Source organism: Sebastes umbrosus, chromosome 8 (genome assembly GCF_015220745.1).
Source record: "Sebastes umbrosus isolate fSebUmb1 chromosome 8, fSebUmb1.pri, whole genome shotgun sequence".
Classification (NCBI taxonomy): domain Eukaryota; kingdom Metazoa; phylum Chordata; class Actinopteri; order Perciformes; family Sebastidae; genus Sebastes; species Sebastes umbrosus.
This window is the reverse complement of record NC_051276.1, coordinates 29,171,081-29,194,785: the sequence shown is the minus strand read 5'-3', so window position 1 is coordinate 29,194,785 and position 23,705 is coordinate 29,171,081. Positions and strand designations below refer to the sequence as shown.

Sequence of the window (23,705 nt, the reverse complement as noted above, 5' to 3'; positions counted from 1 at the left end):
ACTTGGAGAGCAAGGAAAAAGAAGGATGAGGAAGACGTGGTGGGGATCGGAGGACAGAGGGGAGTTGGGAGATTAGACAATGTTCTTTGCTTTGAGGCTCCTGTGAACACGCGTCTTCTTAACATCCAGCTAACAATGAGGGAATGATGGAGAAAGAGCGAATGACAAAGGTTAAGAGTCAATGCATAGTGGTTTGCTTTGAGGTTGGAGAATCCCTTTGAGAGCTGGGAAGGGAGAGGAAATAAAGTCCATTTATTTATTTATTCATTTTATGTAATGTTTCCAGGAGACGACCTGCCAATCAAATGCCGTCACAGCTTGGTATCACATCCCCTGGGCTTCCTGTTGACAAAAATTCCATGTTTCTGGTGTTCATTTAAGGCACTAATGACCCAGTTCTTCTTTGATTTAAACTTCTGATGCTTCTGCCCAAAAGAAAACACATCACTTCCTGTGTGCCAGTTTATTTATCCCTGCAAAAAGTTATCCAAAGAGCCATTTACACCATGGCTTTGTTACTTCCAGCATGGCCACCAATATTTCAGGCTGTTTTCGTACACCATTCATAGCTATACCTACGAAAAGTAATACACTGTAATTTGTGAATATCCCACAAAATCAATTTGTATGTAATCCACGTAATCGCGAACCAGGAATTATAAAGATTGGCAAACTGCATAGGGAGGAGGTCGGGGTGGATGTGTGGGTCAAAAAACACTTTTGCCCAGGAGACCGATGTTTGTATCCCAGCGTGAAACCAGAAGTCAACGTTGTTTTATTTAACACGTAACTTCCGTACTTAAGTTACTCAACTTCTTGAGTTATTTTAATCCAAACCACGATCTTTTCCTAAACCTAACTAAGTAGTTTAGTTGCCTAAACCTAACCAAAAACATCAGACTTATGCCCAGGAGACCAGTGTTCGTACCCTGTGTGAAACCAAAGTCAACGTTGTTTTATTTGTCGCGTAACTTCCGTACTTAGAATATGCCACTTCTGGAGTTATTTGAACCCAAACCACAATGTTTTCCTAAACCTGTCTAAGTAGTTTTGTTGCCTAAACCTAACTAAGTTGTTTCCATGAAGACTTTTTGAAGAAATCAACACATGTTGCTGGACATTCGTAGGAAAACGCACAAAAAATGAGGAATAACTTTTCATTCTTCCATTCCATCCATTGCACCATCTGTATATACCAATAGGGACAGCTGAGTCCAGTCTTGTCAATGCATCTTCACTTTAATATATTCTGCTGCAGTCATGGCTGCTTGGCGATGTGCAAGCAGCTAACTTTATGTGAGTTATACAAAGTTTTGATATCAGCAGGTCTCACAGGTTACATAGATTACATTAATATTGAAATGGACACAGAATTAAAAACCTGTGCAGTCAAGCATTCACGCATCCGGCGCTCGTGTCACTTGTCTTGTGACATGATCTTCTGACATTCATTATATCCTCAATTGTATTTTGAGTAAGTGCTATTTCCATATCATCTAAATGCTATTTAGCAGCTGTATGGACGGGGCCGGCACATTGTTCTGGCTGAGGCGTGCTCTGACTGAAGCAAGAGCCTGTCAGTGAGTTCAGACAGCTGAAATTAAATGTTTTACCTCTACATCCTTTCACTGCTCCTCCTGTCATTTAATTTATTTTGCTACAATATCTGCTCTTTCAATGCAATATCCGTTCATAGCAACTAAAGCATGATATTCATCTTTTAAGGTTATGTTTAGGCGGTCAAAGCACTTGGTTTAAGTTAAGGGAAGAAGTCAGGACATGTTTTTTAAACTTTGATTTAACAAATAACCAAAACCAGAATCTTTACCTAACCCAAAATGTGTTTATTACCTAAACCTAGTGTTGTAGTATTCAAAATCAGTCTCAAGGCCACTTTTTGAAAGTCTCGTCTCGAAATCGACCACATTTTTACTCGGCCTTGTCTCCGTCTCAGACAAAGAACACTCATGATTTTAATTCAAGACCGGTCAAGTCCACAACTGCGTGGATTTCACAAAATTGCCTGTTCACTGTCTGATTTATTTGCTAACATCATTACTGTGATTGCTCATTAAAAAACAAAGGAAAATTCACCTCTGTAATACCGTTTGATTACTTTATCAAGACATTTCTCATAGTACACTTATACATTTATTTTGTTAGGGAAATTGAATGTCCTGACATTTTCTTATTTACTTTCTTTCTTCGAATATGGGGAACTGTATGTTATCATTGGTCACGTGATCATCTTGGTTGTTGTTATAGTCCAGTGTCTTGTAAGCCAATCAATCAATCAACATACATACACACATTTACAGTATATATGACAATAAACGAGGTGAATGCAGAGGAATCTTCATTTGTTTTTCTGTGGTTGTTTTTTTTGTAAAGTGGATCTTCCAGATCAATTTGAGGAGTGACTCTGGTATGCATGTTCCACATTTTATCGTTAAGTGTGTCATACAGTGTGGGACTCGCACTGGTCCGGTCTTGACTTGGTCTCAACCCCTCAAAGTCTCAGTCTCTATACTCTCTGGTCTTGGTCATGACTTGGTCTCGGTTTAAGTGGTCTTGACTACAACACTAAACCTAACCACATGTGGGAGTCTAGGGTTGTGAACTCTTGTCCTCCGGTATCAAAACCCTCCATTGTACCCTGAGCACCATCATAAAACGTACATGCAGTACAGAAATGTACTCCCACTTCCTACTGTTGCCAGTAAACATAATCCATACAGCCATTACTCTTTCCTCAAAATGTTCTTGACAAATAAATGTACAATCTAGACAGAGTTGGCAGATCTGTTCTTAGCAGCTCTACTGTAACTATTAGCAGTGAAGAACTTCTTAAAATTTTAAGAACATCTAAACAACAGCCATAATAACACCTGACTGGATGTTTTAAATACTAAAGAAAGGTGCTCCTATAGTCTAGGACAAACAGCTTCAATCGCTTGGCAACAGAAAGGTGATAATTATTATTGTGTCTTATAGGCTCCATACATCCATAGATTTTTTGGCTGGTGCTTGGCCACAGTCGTGGACACCAATTGATCTTTCTCTAAGGCGATACGTTTCCTAAAGTATTTATTTATACTTGAATTCTTTTCTTGACCTCATGGACTTTTGCATTGAGGTCAAGTAAAAGCAGTTAGGAAATCAATAAGGACATAATGTTCTGGAAAACTCAGATCTGGCTTATTTCTCCTTCACTTTCCTCCGCCCACATTTTCACCATTTTGGGATTCAAGCCAGTACCTACGCTCTCTGAGACCTGGAGCTTTAACCCCCGGTTTCCTGCTGCTCCGCCTTTATCCACACACGAGCTGGCACATCAACCCACCCACAGAGCGAAACATCAGGTGTTTGACAATGAAAAAATAACAATAATACTTTTCCACGTAGGTTTGTTTGTGCTTCCTGGTGTGACGGTGAAAATCTTCCTCCCCTTCTTGTTGTCAGTAATTGGTTCCTCCTGTCAATAAAAGGTTAAAATGTGTTTCATAGCTGACAACAGCACCTGTCCTCACGTCTGATGCTTCACTGTCTCTCCTCTCTTACTACCCCCTTCATCTTTCCATCACACTCTCAGTCCTTCTCTCACCCTCCTGCTCTCTTCCTGTGTTTCAACCTTTTTTTTTTTCTTTATTTCCTTGTGTTTATATGTGGCTCATTCTACCTCTCCTTCTCTCTCATTATCTATTTCCATCTTCGTTTCAGTTTCTTAACAAGCTGCTTCCTGTCTGTCTGGCACAGCTGTTGATTACCTAATTACCTTGCCTTTCACACACACACACACACACACGCACAAATACACACAAATCAACACACAAATACACACACATACACCCCCTCGCTTGCACACACAAAGAAAAAGATTGCTAGGACTAAAGCTATTGTTTACAATCAATCATAAAGGCTGTGTGCCTGACACACAGTTTTTATTTTGTGAAAAAGTGGCTTGATTGGTTTGTGAGTGTGTGTGTGTGTGTGTGTGTGTGTGTATATATACAGTATATGTGTGTGCAGTAGGGGATTTGAGGGGGGATGCCATCCCCCTTGTTAGCAAAATGACCAAAATGCATCCCCCTTGTTAAGCTGACATCTCCCCTCTCCATCCCCTTGTAGCAGAGAAAGTGCAGGACAGAGGGGTTGTTTAGTTGAATGCGTTAGTCTAGTCTGCCTGACTCATTGATCCTTTATCTGACTGAGGTTTGTGCCAGTTAGAATCTATGGCTCTGAAACACAGGTATCAGTAGCTCAACAGTGCTGCGTATTGATAAATCCATGGCGCTGTCCGTGGTGCTGAAGTAGCAGACGGATTTGTAATTGCGACTTTTTCTCTGAGTGCCGCCCTCCTGTCAGTTTAGTCTCCGATCTATGATGTTCTCTAAACCAGTGGTTCTCAGTGCTTTCTATGCCCCTCCCCTTGCTGATTTTGAGTGATTATTGTGAATACTCTGAGTAATAAATGCAGGCGAAATAGAAAATGCTTTGTTTGTGATAACGGTTTTGTTTAGTTTGAACAGCTAGCCCCTAGGCGTTGTCCAATGTGCTCCAGGCACTGTGGATTTTTGATGCGTTCCGTGACTTTTTCTGTCCCTCTGACCCGCCGGAAATCCCTCGTCTGAAACTCACGTGCATGCACACTTTGACTCTAACAAACACACTCATTAAAATAATAAAATAATCATAAAATATCTTATTTTATTTTTTATATGTTATTTAATTATTTTCTCCACAACCATCTGCCGACCACCAGAAATGATCTTGCGACCCGACTCCCAGGTTGAGAACCACTGCTCTAAACCATAGAGCTAGGCAGGTGGTATTAAACTACACAATCTCACTCCCAACTGGCCAAATACCGCCACTCCATCAGTGACCGACGCACAGGGTTCTCCTCTTGCGTTACTTTTGGATGGACCAGGTACGGACTGTCAATATACGCTCGTTACATGCATAGTGTCCTTTCAAAATAAACTTCTGTTTTCACAGGAAGTTAGGTTTAGCAACACAACCACTTAAATAGGGTTAAGAAACAGTCTTGGTTGACTAGCGACTCATGTGACTCACGGGACTGACAATACCGACAAGTCACGTAACTAAAGCTTGACGTGACAAAATAAGTCAACGTCACTTTTAGTTTCACACAGGACACAAACACCAGTGTCCTGGTTGAAAGTCCTGTGTTTGTTTGACCCGTCCATTACCCGTCCCACCCGTCCTGAGCTGACTCTCGTGCTATTAATACTACGTCACTTGCTCAGGCCGTTGAATAACACCGCGTGTGGCCCGGTTTGTCACATACTGCCACTAAAGCTTGTTTCCGTGTGTCGGTTTTCTGATGCCGAGGGCGGGTTGTATTAAAAAAATACAGAACCAGAAGAGTCATTAACGGGGCAGTTTGCTAGTCGCGGGTGACCGAAACAAACCTGGTCTGTCCCCCCTGTTAAAAGTGAACCAATCGGGGCGCCCCAGTAGCTCACCTGCTGCAACAGGTGGTGTTCGAATCCAACCCATGGCCCTTTGCTGCATGTCATCCACTCTCTCTCTCCTCCTTTCATGATATCACTATCTCTGTCAAATAAAGGCAAAAAGATCACAAAATCACATACTCTATGTGTGTGTATGAGCATGTCCTAATACTGTATCCATTTTCCAGCTCAGTAATACCACTTATTGCCCGTAAAGGCACAACAGCAGATTGGACTCCTAAAGAGACGTCATTATGAAACGTAGCCCTCGGGGCTGATTTATGTGTGACACTATCTGTGACTCTCTTATGAAAGAATAAACATGTCTAGCCATTGGGGAGCTAATTAATAGAAGGGACATTGACATATGAAAAGGACAAAGCCATGGCATGCATAGGGAAATTATATTCTGGTTTTGTTTGACCAGAAAAACTAATATTTGCTCCAATAGAACGTTTCTCACTTTAGCTCTTAATCCCCTTATGCTCATAGCTGCATGATAATGTTGAGAGAGAAAAAACGTTTGTGTTTTCTTTCACCTTTTTTCAGGAAGAAGCGGTAATGTTCTGTTGTCTCCTCAAGACCAAGAGCAGCCTCTGGGTCCATGTCTTGATTTGTTTTGCTCAGAGATTTTATTGTTTTATGGCTTCATTTATTTGCATGAACAAATGGCAAAGCCTGGGAAAAAAAGAGGATGTGCAATCTGTGCAGGTGAGACATAAAAACCCCAATTGGTGCTGCAAAAATATCTCACCCCTAGAGGAAAACTAGAAGACAACAAGCGAGCACATAACATCAAACTAAACACGAGGGGGAATGGACAAACAACAGAATCCATAAATAGCACGCGGGGACAATAAAGCATCGCCCTAAAGCCGAGAAAGTGGTGTTGTTATAAGGAGAGGAGAGGAGAGGTGTGTGTGTGTGTTTTACTTCTAATGTGCATTTAAAGAGACAGAACTGGAGGATAGTGTGTGTGTGGATATGCCAGAAATCTGTTTTATACGCTGTGGTATTTTACCGGCATATTTCCCCATGTGTACAAATATTGGTCTGAACTGGAACAATATGTAAGACTTAAGGTAATTGTTTTTCAGATTGGATATTGACTTAAGCCCGGCCAATGACGCAAGTTCGTTGACTACCAGTGAAATCCATTTCCATCCCTCTGTCTCTCCGTCTTCCTCTCACTTTTTTCCTGCTTCCTTTTCGATCTCTCCTGTAATTAAATTCAAAGGTGCTTTTTTGGCATGAGATAGAGAACGGAGGTGCTTATTGCCAAAGACAGAATCAACAAACAACAGATGAAATAGGTCACCTATTAGATGAAATGACAGCTCTGTCCCATTTCACCCTTCCGCAGCCTCCCTTTCTGCCACTATTGACTTTTCGACCTCTTTCTCTCTCTCCTCGCCTCCTCATTTTAGCATCGGTTGAAACCTCTTTTTCTGTTTCTCAGTCTATCTCTCTTTCTCTCTCTCTCTCTCTCTCTCCTCTCTCTGTGATTAACGGTTCTGATTATGTGTGCCAGGATACCCATTAGCTTGGACACATGCAAAGGCCTCTGCCCTCCTTTCCATTACACACAAACACTCCCAAACACGCACACACACACACAAACAGTTTGAGTTTCACCATAACCTATAAACACGCTCGCAGACCCACATTTACACATGCTTCCACACACTCTCTCTGCTACACACTGAGGCACTGAAGCCCTTGAGACTAATTATCAGTCAGGTGTGTCATCTTATATTTATTTGGGCCAGTGAGGTGCTAACAAGCATTTCTCTTTTGCTTTTCTCTGTTTTGCCATCTGTCTGCCTTTTTCATTCTCTGCTCACTTCTGTCACACCATTTTCTTCTCTCTCTCTCTCGCTCTCTCTCGCTCTCTCTCGCTCTCTCTCTCTCTCGGTCTTCCTCCTTCTCTACCCGACATTGCTGATGCAGGGGTTTTACAGGTTGTGTTCGGTGTCAGATCCAATGAAAAACTGCCGGAGACAAGCGGGTGAAAAAGAAGCGCTATGCTGCATTAAAATCAGACAGAAGCAAAAGGTGTGGTTTTGTCGGCGACTGCTGCAAGTTTTATTCAAGTAAAATGGTCTCAGCAGTCTGGGTAGTAGTCTCAGTGATGTAGTGGCAAACAAAACGGTGCGCGGACTATGACCTCCAGTCGGTGACAAATAACTTCCAAAAGTCCAATATAAACAAAACTCCAAGAGCATTCTTAAAAAGCAAAGCACATCACGAAGGCTTTTCCCGATCCCGATCACACCGATGGGCAGTTTTAACAGTGTGAGGCGTTTTGCTGTTGTTGGGCAGCCACATACTTGTCTTTCGATCTCCTGTGTGCCGGTGTTAGTGATAACTGTCTCTGATATCCATCAACAGCAGCCACTTACTTATCTTAGCAGAGTTAAATCTCTCAAGGATCTTTCTGGGCACTACGCTGATGACTGTACGGCCTGGCTCAAAATTTGGAGCTGTCAACCAAAGCAAAGTGGATAGATGCTGCTATATCAGGAACCAAAGGAAACCCATACAACATATTGCAAGAGGTTACTTGTGGCTCTATAGTGGCGGTGTGTGATCGCCACATTTCACAAGCCTGTACATGCAGCCTAAATTTTATATCCTGACAAATGACCTTGAAATGTTTAACATTTTAATAAGCTTGATTTCTTAACTAAATATAAAAAAAATATTACGAGTTAATCATGTAAACATTGCAAATCCTACTTTACTATGCCATCTTTCCATTTGGAGAGGCATGTTTATCTTGAATGTTAAATAGAATAAATATGTTAAAACTAAAATCTCTCTCAGCCCCCTGGTTTCAAGACTTGGAACTTTTGATTTCTGCTTTGTATAGATCTTTAAAAGTATTTGTTCACTTCTTTGTTAACATCCTTACTGTGAGGTCAGTCAAAGTTAACCCCGAGCCATCCTTACGCTTGGCCTCTTCTGTCTCATAACACACGTGAATACTCCGCAACACATACAGTACAATTGTACTCGCATGATGCCAAGACATCTGTACATGCATGTATAGAGCAAACAGATGTGCAGGCAGACATAACAATGTGTCCTCACATGCATGCATGATGGATAAGCAGCATGCCTCGTGAGCAGAGACAATTCTTCAACAGCAGAGAACTATCACCGTTTACCTCTCGACTCTTTCGTCGACACCGCTGTAAACCAAACACATATATCTCACATACACTTTTATACAGTATGTAATATTGGCCCAGTGTTATATATACTGTACAACTTCTATACAGTAGCTGTAACTGCTGGAAACCACCATCATATTTGACATGATGTAGTGATTCTGACTCTTGGGAGTAGGATTACGGTAACCCTCCAGGGAATCTGTAAGTCGAGGTAATGTCCCCTTGAGTGACCTGTGTGTGTGTGTGTGTGTGTGTGTGTGTGTGTGTGACCACGGTGTAGCCAGAACTTCGCCCCCTAAGGCTAAACATTTCTTCCGCTCTGATTAGCACATTAGCATGTTCCAACAAATGGCCAGGGACATTAGCATGGGAGCTAACGAAAAGGGCATCGACCAGGGCGTTTGGTGACATTCTATGTTAGTCCATTGTTAATCGATGCTATGCTAAATAGAGGTAAGTGGCTGATAATGTGCTTTTAGAGAGGGCAGGCTGGGAGGAGGGAGGATGCTGGCGTGACAGAGAGGAAATGAGAGGAAGTAAAGCGGGGTGTTCGTTAAAATATAACCTCAGGGGAGGGAGAGTGTCCGAAAAGAGGAGGAGGGGGGGTCGTCATTCAGCTATTGTAAGATATACTAAAGATGTACTGTATGCCCACACACACACTCCTTATGAAATGTTTTTTTTTCAATTTTCATTTCAACTAATCAGTGTGCTTAGATGCTAATCTGCTAATTTGCAATGCCTTTTTCTGAAAGTTTCCACGTCTTTGCCGGTAATACCGATAAAGTTTTTCTTCTTGGAGTTTTTCAAGAGAGAGAGAGAGAGAGAAAAAAAAACTTCTACAAGATGAGAGAGCACGGAGAGAAAGAAACAATGGCGTCGCTGCTCTTTTTCTGACACAGTTTAAGGCCTTCGTGATGAAAAGGGGATTTATGTTGATACTTTTAATCCGTCATGCTGATGTGTGCCCTCGAGCAAGGCACATGCCCTGGATTAATCACATATGATCCTCGCAGACAGTCGCTGACTCTCTCTCTCGCTTTGCTTTTTTTTCTACAGTAAGTGTGTGTGCTGGGAGAAATGCATGTAGTAGACGACACGTGCACACACACGCACACACACAGAGTCAGACTTATGCACAAGCACGCACTTGTTCCACCTTTGTACTTTGATTTAAAGGTTCATGGAAGATTTATCCTCCTACATTTTCTCTGTCTCACACACACACACACACACAGACACACACTTGTTCAACCTTTGAAACCTGTACTTAGAAGTTCATGGGAGATTAATTCTCCCACTTTTTTTCTGTCACACACACCAGTGCTTCTTTTCAACTTCCCCCTCTCTGCGTCTCTTAACACACAAGTACCCACATAGATAATTATACATCCAGTATGCGCACACAGATTCACACGTACTTAAGTCAGTTGAGTCTCATTGTCTTTGGTTAAACAGATTTTTACCAAAATGATAGATCAGTGAAATCACTCTTCACACAGATTTTCTGTCCCATTGATCCAAAAAGTTGTTGTTTGATGCTAAAAAAACAAAATGAATTGCAGGTTGTTCTTAATTTTGCTGTTGTATCATTGTTTGTGGTTATTGTGTAGGGTTAAGGCGCCAAAATGAGAAAAAAATGTCACCTGACTATATCAAATTGTCTCTGGATGTCTTCTTCTGACAACCCTTTCTCTCACAAAATTACGTTTCCATACAACTAAACTGCATCCTCATTTATGTTTGGAGGGAAACACATTTTGTTGCAGATTATGGCTGCCGTTTTAAACACGTGGTCTGTTGTAAATTGTAACAAACCAAAACAAAAAACACAACAACACTACTTAATTTAGTAAATAAACATAATCTTTTGGCTTAAAATGACTAGGTTTCACACAGGACAAGAACAGTTGTCTCCTGGGGGAAAGTTTGGTGTTGGTTTGACCCATCTACCAACCATCCCACCCACCTATAGTGGACTTTTCTCGCTTGTTATACTTACAACATTATTATTAGGGCTGTCAATCGATTAAAATATTTAATCACAATTAATCCCAAACTAATCCCACATTTTGTATCTGTTCAAAATGTACCTTAAAGGGAGATTTGTCAAGTATTTAATACTCTTATCAACATGGGATTGGACAAATATGCTGCTTTAACTAACTCAACTAATAACTTACCTACATTGGAATTATTGTTGTTTTAATTATGGTAAATTATCAATTTACCATTTATAAATGATGATTGTAATAAAGTGTTACGGATGGGTCAAATATAGAGGTCACATTTTGTGTATGTACCTGTATGTATATTACAAACGAATAAAGTTTTTGGGAGGCATTAACTGTACTGCAAGAACAGATTCAAGGCCCTCGTTCCTCCAGTTGAAATGTAGGTGAAGTTCTTAAAAAGGTTTCCTGCAGTTGAAACTGGTTATATATGACACCCACACAACCACAAAGATACCAGACGGAAAAAGTTAAAGGCAGACACACACAGATAAAAACATACAGATACACAGGATACGAGTTTGTGTACGACACCCACTCCTCCTCTGTCATGACTCTTATTTTGGGATGTCTCACCCTCTCTGTCTTGTTCACATTCTGTCTGACTCCCCTCTTTCTCTCTCTCCCCTCTCTCTCTCTCAACCTCTTCTTATCGCCTCTTGCTCTCTCACTACAACCAAGTCCCTGTTTCTCCCCCTCACCATCTCTTCTTGGCTCTCATCTCTCTCTCCTCCCCTGTTTCTTACACACACATACAGATTTGCAAAGAGCTCTCTGTTCCTTCTCCTAATTTTCTCTTCTTCCCTCCCGCTGCCCCCGCACTGTGCGCTCTCCTCACTCTCGCTGCTCTCTCGCTGTCTTCCTGCCTGCCCTCATTTTTCATCAGTAACTAATGGTGCTGGACTCGCCACTTAGGCTCAGCAGAAGTGTGTGCGTGTGTCACATTTGTTTCTTGATATTTTTTTTTTCATAACGAATAATGCTTTTCCGGTCGCTAAGCTTCATACTGGCGAGTCAGTTAATATGCCACTTTTAAGTACTCTGCACACGCTCAAAGTAAAATAGTTGGAGGGGTTGTCAGACTGCAACCATAGGGAAACCCAAGAAGGCTCTGCGTGGTATCTCTTAGGAGTTAGGTTAGTAAAGGGGCACTCCACAGATTTTACACACACCAGCTGAGCTGTGATACAAAGCTTGGACAAGCAACAGACTGAACATGCTACTGAGCTGAAGAATCAGCCGTATGAACGGTGATGCCTCCATTATTTTTGCACCTACTGAAGTGCATTTAAAAGGTGATGTGACCCAAATAATCCAAACCGATTTGAATTCCTTTTACCTGAAAATGTCTCATTTTTTGTTGTATGTAAAGTCAGTCGAAAAAGATCTTACTGGTGCAAAAATGGGCCAATCAGGAAGGATTAAAGATGCTCTTCCTGTGACTTAAAGGTTGCAGGTTCCAATCCTGGATCAACTGATCAACCAAGATATTCAGGACCGGTGAAGTGCAGGTAAAATGCTGTCATCCCCATTTAAAAATTGTCAACAACCAAGGCACTTAGCTGCTCCAGACTTCTGAGAGCTCATACTGCATACGTGTGTGTAGGGCTGTCCTCGACCAAAGAAAATCTTAGTCGACTAACATGATTACGATTACAGATATGATTTTGTCGACTAATCGATTAGTTGATTGAAACAACAAATCTGTAAAACTGAGTTTCTCCACAAAGACTCAAACAAAAGCAACAAAAGTTCTTGGAAATCAGTCATTCAGCATGAAGAAAAGCATCAAAATTGACTAGTGGACTAAAGAAATCTTAGTCGACTAAAGCCAAGTTCACACTACACGACTTTCCAAGTCGTTTGATCGCAGTACTGTTCACACTACACAGCTTGCTGTCTTGTAATCGTGAGTCTTAAAGTCGTCGTGGTTCTCACACTACATGACTGACCAGCGACAGACGTGACGGGCATAGTCATGCTTGTTGATGTTGTCGTTGGCACATGTGTTCACTTTACGATTTCCCCGATGTAGATCAGTCACCCTGTTAGGTGTTATGTTTATTCATGCAAACATCCAACACCCTAACCCTTTGGTCCATGTTGCAAATGCTACACATCACAGTAAAGTTACTATTGTTACAGGTGACCCCTCAGCAGGTTTCCTCTTAACCCATGTGTCAAGTTCTCATTGGCTGCAGCTCCCAGACAGACTCCCGAACAGGTCCAGATATTTAGCATGCTAGTTATCTGGAATGTGTCTACGATGCACCGGCGGGCATCTCGGCTTGCATCTATGAACAATTCACTCCAATGTGCGAGCGCCAAGTCAACGCCGATTTGCCTCTGGTCTGGGGCTGTTGCTTGGGAGCGCCAAAAACTGTCGGCGAGTGGAAAATCAGGGCTAAAGTCGTGTAGTGTGAACTACGCATAAGACCAAAAAGAGCGATTAGTCAACTGATCGACTAAGAGGGGGCAGACTTACATGTGTGAAAGTTGATTCTTGCTCAGTCAACCATCCCTGAATAAAGAAAGTTTAAAAATAAAAGCTTTTCACTCCTACTAATTCTTCAGAAGTCAGGAGGAAGTGAGGTATTGATGGACAACAAATCTGCTTCCAACATGCACTTTCTCTCAGTCTGTGTTTGTGTGGCATTGATCTACTGTAAGAAAGCAGCTCCTATAAATTCAATCAGTCCTATCCATTCTCTGGTTGTTGACTTTTAGCTGCCCGGCTCCTACCTTGAGAAGCACGGCTACTTTTATGGAGATAGCCCATTCTTTCTCTCGCTCTCTGTATTCCTCTCCATCCTTCTTTTCTTCTCACACGTTGACTTTTCATTTTCTGTCTGCCTCTGTGTGTCTGAGATTTGTTATTTCCTTTTGTGTTTTCCTCCGTCTGAAGGCGCTGTTAATGGAGCACAACGCCATGTGGTGGCCTTGCAATTCCCAAACTACAACAACGTCTTTCCTCTCCTTCAAAACTGGATGACAACAAGAGACACAAATGGCCATTGCTATTTTGCATTTTAAAATGGCAAGCTTTGAAGAGTGACTCTGTGAGGAAGAGTAAAAAACTTATTTGTATGAATAGTTAGTAGGGGATTAAAAAGACAGACAGATGGCTAATATTTTATGCTCGGGAAGGATATTGCATATTTCACAATTAAAAGGAAAACAAGCAAAAAGCTTGGGAAACAACAGTACCATCTCCAGCATCAGCTCACTATAACTTTACTTCTAGTGCATCCAACACTGAGAATACAATGAAAATGTACAGTCAATGGCGTTTCAACCAGTGGGCAACTCCGTAGTTTGAGTGAAGCCAATGCTGAAGTGCCTTAAACTTGCATTCTTTCTAACAGCCAGCAGGGGGCGACTCCTCTGGTTGCAAAAAGTCTGATTGTATAGAAGTCTGTGAGAAAATGTGCCTACTTCTCTCTTGATTTATTACTATAGTAAACATTGAAAACATGAGTTTATGGTCTCAATCACTAGTTTCAAGTCTTCTTCAATACAGCATGATGTTCATTTAGTAAATTATGGTCCCATTTAGAGTCAAATAGACCATAAAGCAGGGATGCTTTAGGGCGTGGCTACCTTGTGATTGACAGGCGTTGTCCGGTCTGGGAGTTGTCCCATGACGTGTCAGACATACACACTCATGTAATTTATAATGGCATCATGACAAGGAAAACCTGTTTGCAACCTTCAACATTTTTATTTCCGAAAACATGTCTTTTGGATGAATTGAACTGAGTAGTTAAGATGAGAAATTAATACTGTAAAATAGTCCCACTTTAAGACACTTCATAACGAGAATTTCCTACAGTATCGGTGGGTCAAGTGTTAATGTCATTTTTGACTGATTTTATTGTTTGAGAAAATTCATCTGTATGCATCGACTGGCCTGGGTTTAACCTTTAGCCGTCGTCCAGGGAAACCTGGCACACATGCCTTTGTGAGCAACACCCTGCATAACATTTACACACTTAGACAGATACACACATCTGGGCTGCTTGTGCAGGCACTCGACAACTGATGGATATTTTGTCTCTGGGCAGTTTGTGCTTTGTGTGAGGGGACCGCAATAGTACTGTGGATGCTGAGAGACGGGTGGATGACAGGAAATAAAGTAATACATTTAGCCTCAATGTCACAAACTGGCTCAGAGAAGGTAACAAAAAGGGATTTAAAGCCTTCTGAGTGAAACTGGGGCTGGGCGCTGGATGCTGGATTTTACCATAGACTGTATAAAATATGTGATTGTGACGTCACCCATAGGTTTCTGAAGAGCCGTTGTGAAGCTCAAAGTGGGTAGCTCCATCCGTTGCCATCCTGGCCGTGACGACACAGTATAAAACCCGGCTAATCCAAAAATGGACAAAGAGGTGGATTGTCGGTGGAGCTGAGGCGGCCCAGGTGATGCAGCAGAGCAGATAGCTAGCAGCTAGAAACCTGGTACGGCACCCACCTGTCACTCAAAGAGGCCACACCCTCTCTTTAAGCCTTAATATAAATTAAACGGGTGAGTTATATAAAAATTCACCCCCGTACAGTTGTCATGAACGGAGATATTTTTCCCTTTTGTGCCGGCCACAGCCATGGCCGTTCTTGTGAACGCGATATCTCAGGAACGCCTTGAGCAAATTTCTTCAAATTTGGCACAACCGTCCACTCGGAAACAAGGATGAATTGATTCAATTTTGGTGGTCAAAGATCAAGGTCACGGTGACCTCATGTCTGTCTCATTCTTGTGAAAGCGATATCTCAGGAAGACCTTGAGGGAATTTCTTCAAATTTCTTCAAAAACCTCACGTGCCTGCCGTGTATCATGGACATGAGGTCACAGTGACCTTGACCCTTTAACCACACAATTCTAATGAGTTCATCCTTGAGTTCAAGTGGGTGTTTGTGTCAATTTGAAGAAATTCCCTATCCCATATCTCAGGAATGCCTTGAGGGAATTTCGTCAAATTTGGCACAAACGTCCACTTGGCTGTAATTCTAATTTGTACCAGGCTGTAAACATGTTTATCTCTGCTGTTAAGTCGGGCATTTTAACATGGGGGTCTTTGGGGATTGACTCACTTTTGGAGCCAGTCTCAAGTGACCATTCAATGAACTGCCCTTCCGCGTTGTCTTAATTTCTCAGTATCGGAAGTAGCCACTTAATTTCCGCTGCTTTCATGCTGTCCTAACAGCATTCAAAAGAGCATGTTAGGTCCTTGCAGGAGCAAAGGGAGAGCTGCTCCTCCTTTGAGGCAGACCTTATGGCAGTGCTTAAGTCTGGGTATCTGAAGGCTGGAGGATGAATATGTCAAACTCTGAGTGCTGAGGGATATACAGTGGGAGAAGCTGATCTGGCTGTTTGTATTTAAATGCCATTTGTGCCAATGTGTCTGCCTGGAAGCATTAAGGAGTTTTGGTATTCACAGCTGCTGCTTTTGCCATCTGTTATGTGTGTGTGAGCTAATAACACTGTGAGTCTGACTTAGTCTTCTTCGGTGAGATGTCTCAACAAAGAAAACCTCCTCGCTGTCACTCTCCCCTCTCTCTCCGTCTCTCACTGTCTCCTCCATAAAGTGACCTGTCTGCCCGCCACTCTAATCGACAGTAAGTGTTCTAATGCCAGAGGTGTCAACACACACAAAGTGTCCTCGCATTTACTCGCCGGTTGACTCCGAGAACACTGTGTGGGAGTGTGCGTGCCTGTGTGTACAGCACAGAGACCTTTCTGAAAGCCCAACTCTGCCCTATACAGGACAAACGGCGTTGGCAGGAGCTGTCATTTGAGATGCATTAATGAAAACACACAAACATGCACAAGCGATGGAGTATTTGGAGTTTTTTACATCACTCCTTTCTCTTGAATTCTTTGTTTATTTATTAGGGCTGTCAATCAATTAAAATATTTAATCGTGATTAATCACATGATTGTCCAGGATTAATCACAAATGAATCACACATTTCTGTTCAAAATGTACTTTAAAGGGAGATTTGTCAAGTATTTAATACTCTTGTCAACATGGGAGTGGGCAAATATCTTGCATTATGCAAATGTATATATTTATTATTGTAAAATAATGACAACTATAGTCCAGAAACCCTCACAGGTACTGCATTGAGCATAAAAAAATATGCTCAGATCATAACATGGCAAACTGCAGCCCAACAGGCAACAACAGCTGTCAGTGTGTCAGTGTGCTGACTTGACTATGACTTGCCCCAAACTGCATGTGATTATCATAAAGTGGGCATGTCTGTAAAGGGGAGACTCGTGGGTACCCATTGAACCCATTACATTCACATATCTTGAGGTCAGAGGTCAAGGGACTCCTTTGAAAATGGACATGACAGTTTTTCCTCGCCCAAATTTATCGCAAGTTTGGAGCGCTATTAACCTCCTTCATGACAAGCCAGTATGACATGTTTGGTACCAATGGATTCTTTAGGATTTTATAGTTTCATATGATGACACTATCATCACTCTGGCCTTAAAACTGAACCCACTACAACTTCGGAAATATCGATTTGGAAATCAGAGGCATTAAAACAAATCTGTGTTATCGCATTAACTTAACGCCCTAATATTTATTTTACCTCCCTCTTTCTTTCCCCTTCCGCCCTCCACTCCTTTCTCTTTTGTATGCCTTTCTCCTCCTTCCCCTCGTTCTCTGTCTCCCTGACCCTGATAGTCTGATTGACAGGGTCACTGGTGTGAGCCGGGGAGTTGAACCCGCGGGCTCGTTTCACACTGCGGCCAGACCACTTACCATCTGACATCGGGGGCTTCCGGCATCTCACAGAAACACACACACACACATGAGCATGAATAGAAGTGTACCGCATGCATGTACATGTGTATAAACACTTAACTGCACACACACACCTAGAAGAGACTGCAGAAAGTTTCTCAGCTCCTCTATAGCTGCTGTTGTTGTATAGTGACAGACTGAAAATGAACCCAGTGTCCTTGATGGTAAGGTACAGCAGCGCTCCGTCTTTCTCTCTCTTTCTATCCATCCATCTCTCTGGTTCTCCCAACTTCAACCTCTCTCTCCTTCTATAACTCTTCCTTTTCCATCTTTCCCCCTGAATCCTGCCTTCCTACACACACATTCACGCACACACACACCATCACCCAGCTCCCTCCGAGCTGTCAGGGAGAGGAGGCTGAAAGGCGAAGAGCTCGGCCTTCTGGGAGTTGGTGTTTTATTTATTTTTTTTAACGGCCTGAGTGGGCCATTGGTCGGCACGGCTGACAGGCTGGATTTGATACTTGGCCTGATTCAGTCACTCTGTCAGCTCCGCCCAGCACGGCCCAGCCCAGCACATCATGGCACGGCTCAGATGCCCCCGTGGTTATTATTAGTGGCTAAATATACGCAAGGCACAATCCCAAATGTGGTGGTTCGTTGGAGGGAGGAGGGGCCGGGTCTAAGTGTGAAAGGGAGGGCATCGGACTTTGTCAGTTGGAAATCAGATTTCTAAAGGCCTCTGTGAGGTTTATCATCATAAAGGAGCATTAACACGTACTGAAGGGGCTCTACAGTCCTCCGTCATTGCAGTCAGAAAAACACTTGAATACTCAAAGAGACGCTAAACTTACATTGTCAAAGCCATCTATAATGAGCCTCTGGAAAATGGCATAGGTATGTATTTCAAGCCACTTAAGAATGATGTGGAGTACTAATAGAAACAGAAAGTATGGGAGTTGAGATAGGTAGATAAATGGATGCTATACATTTTCTATGAAGTTACAGAAAATAGCTTGTTGTGAATGTCAATATATAATATTATTTCTGTTCTATTCAGTGAGCCGTCATGCACAATACCAAGGATACTAACTGAAGGCTGGGACACAGTCTTGAGCTAAGGAGTATTACACAGTGTAACTACAGCTGCCATGTTGGAGGGTTACAGCAGATGACGCTAGAAATAAAGTGATGGTGTCCGCTCAGGTGCTCTTTGGGTGTCCAGTAGAACAAATAGAAATGATTTGTTTATAGTATTTTATTAAATATCTATTCAATTATTAGGGCATATTTTAAAAAACTGATATTTTCCTCTACGTTTTTGGCCTCCCGTTTGGGGAAACGATGACGTCCTCTCCTCAGTTCATGCATGCCCATTGTTGCTTTGTGCAATGAGCATGTGCCAGAAACAATAACAAAGATGACAGCAGAGTGATGAAAGTCATTCAGTTCGACCAGCCCCCCCATGAACGATAACTGTTATCAAACTGACCAACATGAAGCCGAAGGAAAGGGAGTGAGAAGGGTGGTAACAAAATTCCTTGACCCTTAACTTGTGATCCCCGTAATATTTGTCACAAGGGTGACATGTTAATATCACGGCGAGCGTTTGGAGTCGTTTTGCATTTGAGTGTGGACGCAGAATTTTTGTAAAACGGAGGGGAAAATATCCGTCTTTAGAAATATCTTTATGCATGTAGACGGGGCCTAAGGTCTGCACACAGGTGTTTTCAATGACTCTGGCTGATTAGACTTGAGGCTCTGCTGGAAATTACAGGAGGTCACCAAACTCCACGGATACAAGTTGCTGTTAGAGCGGTTATCGCTCCACATTTGTGGAATTATAAGACAATTTGCTTCTGGTGGGATCAACCTGTTATATTGTTTATATTATATGAGCACAGAAGGAAGGATGCTACTTGGCTGTAGTGGGTGCAAGGACATTGATAGAGGGGAATGACAATAAAGTGACTTGTGCAATGCTGTTGTTCGCCCGCTAGCCACATAACAACCTCGCCCATCGACCCTGTTGCATCAGCCAACTATAATCTTTGTTTAAAGGCCTTTACACACCAGGGGGCGGGGTTAATTTTGTGCGATTAATTCACACGTTAATATATTTTTTCAAATTGTTGTTTTTGTCATGAATACTTTCACACAGACGCAATTTCTTTTCGGAAAACTATCGTTGATTTTTCTGAGCTTTCGCACCCCAAGACATCCTTAAAATGTACACTAGTGTACAATAATACGAAGGCTTCGTAGTCCGAACCAAGACGTCAAACTTTATTGTTCACAAAGGCCCCGCAAACCAGATCCACTACTTCCGTTCTTACCTTTCACTATAAAAGCCCTAGACATATACACTGAGTAACTGTTTACCAGAGGGAAATTCACCAGCATTTTACTGAAAAGAAACTCAATAAAATAGCTGACAGTAGTTTAATCTGTACAATAACTTACCTCAGACCGACTGCCAGACGCTGCTCTGGGCCTCTCTCTGGGTGTTCTAGTTGGTCCTCTGCCTGCACAAATCTATGCGAAGCTGTTATTGAAAATGTGTTGCAACTGTCACAAATTTGCAAATAGTTTTAATGTGAAATATTCGCAGGCGAGTATTTCGCATTTTCATGTCATTTATTCGTCACTTTCCCGTTGTATAAAGGCTTTTAGAGTTAAACATGACGTGACATGTTACCAAACCTAATTTCTTATTTTATATTTAAGATAGGTAAAAGTATGATTTTACTAAGTTTATACATACGTTCCACTAGATAAGAGACATTTTTTAAGCATATTTAGTCCTTGTTTTTGAGGTACGATGTGTTGCCCTGTAAACCCAGCTTTAGGGGGCATTGAGGATCTCTTATGGGGCTCCAGTTTCCCATGAGCATCTCTTAATTCCCCACTTTAGACTCTCCTTTTACCCTTCCTGTCTCTCCCTATCCTTGCATCTCGTTAGCATATTTTAACAGCAGAGTCTGATAGCAGAGGTCTGGCCTGTTATCTCCGCTCTTCTCTTGCCCTCTCTCCTCACTTCTCTCCTCTAACCAGTGTTTTTCACTCTATTTGTTGTGATAAATGACTGTTAGATGTGATTTCCCCGGGATCATTTCTCTCTCAGGGCCACACACCATAATTAGACGGCATGATTAATAATTCATTCTTTTTCTCTTTTTTTTTTTTTTTCCTCTCTTTCGGAGTTTCTCTCAGAGAGTGTGTGGCTGTGAGTAAGTGTGTGTTGGGGGGGGGAAAGGGGGAGGCGTGCAGAAATCCATCACACAGTATAAAACCAGCGATTGAGTCATTTTCCATTCTGAAGCCAAAGCAATAAAAGTTATGATAAAAACAATGAAAATGAGTTCACCGTAGAGACAAAGAGCTTACGCAGCAGTGTGACACAAAGAAGACTCACATTTAAAGCGATGAAAACACAAAGGAGTTTCCCCAAAGACACACACACACACCAGCTTGTGAGTCTGTTCATCATCCCACCTACAGATAATTGATTTAACTTTCCACGCCAAAAAAAGCATCATCCTTCCATATCATTTCCTTTAATACAAGCTCAATACCTCAGAGGAGAAAAGAGTTTCTGTATATGTGCGATTTCTTTCTATCTGTGCGTCTTTACAACATCCATCCATAACCAGGATCAACTTTTCATTCATAGAAATGAGGCTACGTCTCCTGCAGGCGGAGGAGTGGGCTGACTGTGATAGGAAGATCTTATTTTTTATTCCATTTTGATGAAACATTTCATATTTTTCCATCTTTATTTTTTGTTTGTCTCAAGGTTGTAGATATGTGTAGTAAGTGGGTGTGTCTTCTTTTATGTGCATGTGTTTTGTCACTGTCAAAGGTTTTATTGGGTGGCAGCTTTCCCCAGGGTGTTTCATTAACCGACATCAGAAATCTATCAGAAATAACACTGGCTGAGGGGAAAAGGTCTTCACAGAGAATTGTTGTTTTGCAAAAGAAAATGTGATGTATAATGAAAAATTTAAAGTGGAAAAAAAGGTGTGTTATGAGCCAAAGTTGCATTTCCTAGCAGAAAAATGCAAGTTTTTATGCTGTCATTTTTATACTAAGTTAGTTGCTAGTAAATAACCAACATGTTGAAGGTGATATATTTGAAATTCAGATAATTAATATAGCAGCAGACAACTATTTGCTATGTAAACATATAGAGGAGTGATGTCTACCTGAGCAGAGAACGCACACACTCCCATTATTGCACAAAAAAGGTACAGAAGAAATTAGAACATATAATTCTGCTTCTTTCTTTTTTCTTTCTTTCTGCTAATTTTAGCATTAAAACACATTTTTTTAAGACCTTTTCTTACACTACCATGTTAATTCTCTTATTCCATCTTGATCTTTTTTTAGAAAATACAATTTCTCAAAGTTAACACAATAAGGAATCCATTGGTACCAACCATGTCATACTGGCTTGTTGTGAAGGAGGTTAAATAACGCTCCAAACTTACGCTAAATTTTGACGATGAGAAACTGACATGGCCATTTTCAAAGGGGTCCCTTGACCTCTTACCTCAAGATATGTGAATGAAAATGGGTTCTATGGGTACCCACGAGTCTCCCCTTTACAGACATGCCCGCTTTATGATAATCACATGCAGTTTGGGGCAAGTCAAGTCAGCACACTGACAAACTGACAGCTGTTGTTGCCTGTTGGGCTGCAGTTTGCCATGTTATGATTTGAGCTAAATGCAGTACTTGTGAGGGTTTCTGGACAATATTTATCATAATTTTATGTTGTTAATTGACTTCCAATAATAAATATATACATACAATTCCATAATTAAAGCATATTGGCAACTCCCATGTTGATAAGAGTATTAAATACTTGATCTCCCTTTAAGGTACATTTTGAACACATAAAAATGTAATTAATCACAAATGAATCGCGATTTACTATGGATAATTATGCGATTAATCATGGTTAAATATTTTAATTGATTGACAGACCTAATCATTTCTTGTAAAGCTGATCATATTTTGTCTCGTTGCTGTGTTTTTAGGGGCCTTTAGCACTTGGTTTACACTGTATCCTTGTTATATGTTGTGTATTATAGTATTGAAGCAGAGTGCTGCAGGCCAGTCAGTGCACCACAGAGTCCATCCTACTGTAGCGACGTACTCCTCTGTTCTGTTGTGATATGTTTCATTCAAAAACATCAAACTACTCTTTTCATTTCTCTAAACTCGACACAGTATGTTTCAATCTGGTAATCATAGCAATGCCAAAAATATTCCTTTCTTCCTCCGTTCTCTTTTGTTTTTGTCGTTATTATGCTGTTTGCTGTGCTGACTGCTGTAAGAGTTTCTTCTCTGTTACATTTCCCTCTCCCGGCCCTTCGCCATTTATTTTATTTCTTTGTTGTTTACTTTTTTTTTTTTTCAACACTGTAACATCAGCTAGACTAATTGATCTCTTTACATCTCCCCCCTACGTATAAAATAAATTAGATTCTTTATTTCCACACGCAGATTGGTATAGATTTCTTTTCCAGAGTGCAGGGAATATAATAAGTAAACATAACTGGTCATTAAACAGTTGGAAGGCCACTGGAGGGAAGTTTGTACCATAGTCATGACCATGTTTCATTTGGTATCATTACAAACAAAAACAAAAAACAAAACAGACTTTATGTCGGCTATTTTGCATATGCCACGGTTAATGTTCACTGTGGGAGTTGAGCCCTATTCAAGCAAAAAGCCACAAGATGCAGATTACTTAAAACCCTCTTGGCTCTTCTAGCTCATTGTAAATCACAGTGTGGAGTGGATTATTGCTTTTCATAAAACACACCACTGTGCTAAAAGGTCTACAGTTCCATTTAGTTCCCACAGTAAGCAGCAGGTTCATGGTGCACCAACTTTGCCAACTTCGCTAGCAGGAATCCCCCAGTAAGAGTTTTAGTTTTAAGCGACAGTAATTAAATGTTAACACAATTGCTGTGCTTTTGTTCAACAACTCTCCCAACACACACACATAGGGCTGGGCGATGTGACCTCAAATGTATATCACGGTCTTTCTTTTGTTTTTTGCGGTATTATACCCCGGTATTACAAAATAAAAGCGATACTCCACCCCAAATAAGATTGAAAATGAGGTAAAATGCTTACATGTGTTTTGGGAGCAGTAGCCTGCCCCATAATGTAGATGTAATGTGATTCATTCAGAGTTAATAATAACAGTCATGTTGTTTTCAGATGTGAGTGAACTGGAAAAAAAAATTATTCTTTCACATATTTACT

General features: G+C 41.3%; 1 protein-coding gene across 1 annotated transcript in view; it reads left to right on the top strand.

Moving 5' to 3' along the window:
- si:dkey-215k6.1 (transmembrane protein 132C) overlaps window positions 1-23,705 on the top strand; it is a 295,611-nt gene that overhangs the window by 168,393 nt on the left and 103,513 nt on the right. The gene's annotated exons all lie outside the window — the stretch shown is intronic.